The sequence below is a fragment of the Sinocyclocheilus grahami genome, unplaced genomic scaffold (assembly GCF_001515645.1).
Source record: "Sinocyclocheilus grahami isolate Dianchi unplaced genomic scaffold, SAMN03320097.WGS_v1.1 scaffold11056.1, whole genome shotgun sequence".
In the NCBI taxonomy this organism is placed as follows: domain Eukaryota; kingdom Metazoa; phylum Chordata; class Actinopteri; order Cypriniformes; family Cyprinidae; genus Sinocyclocheilus; species Sinocyclocheilus grahami.
Genome location: NW_015513595.1, coordinates 4,617 through 4,970, shown reverse-complemented (window position 1 = coordinate 4,970; position 354 = coordinate 4,617).

The following is a 354-nucleotide window of genomic DNA, read 5'->3' as shown; positions in this document are numbered from 1 at the left end:
TTTTTAGAATAAAAACTGGTATTAAGCATTAAGGTCACTGTGGTCGGTGTACTTACCAATTGCCTTAAAAACTTTGTGAAACAGAGGGACATTTGGACGCTCAACAAAACTGGCATTCTGAGTAATGAGGGCCTCCTTTACCATTTTATATCCAGATATGATTACTATTTTATCACTGCCTACTCTTAAGCTGAACACCTTCCCATAGACTTCAGCCAACTGAAATTCAAAATATTTATTTTATTTTATTTATATCAATCAGGAACATTGATAGTTACTATTTTCTTTACAAAAAGTCCAGAAACAAGACAATAAATGAAATCATCTCTAAAATGGCTTTAAATTGACATACAT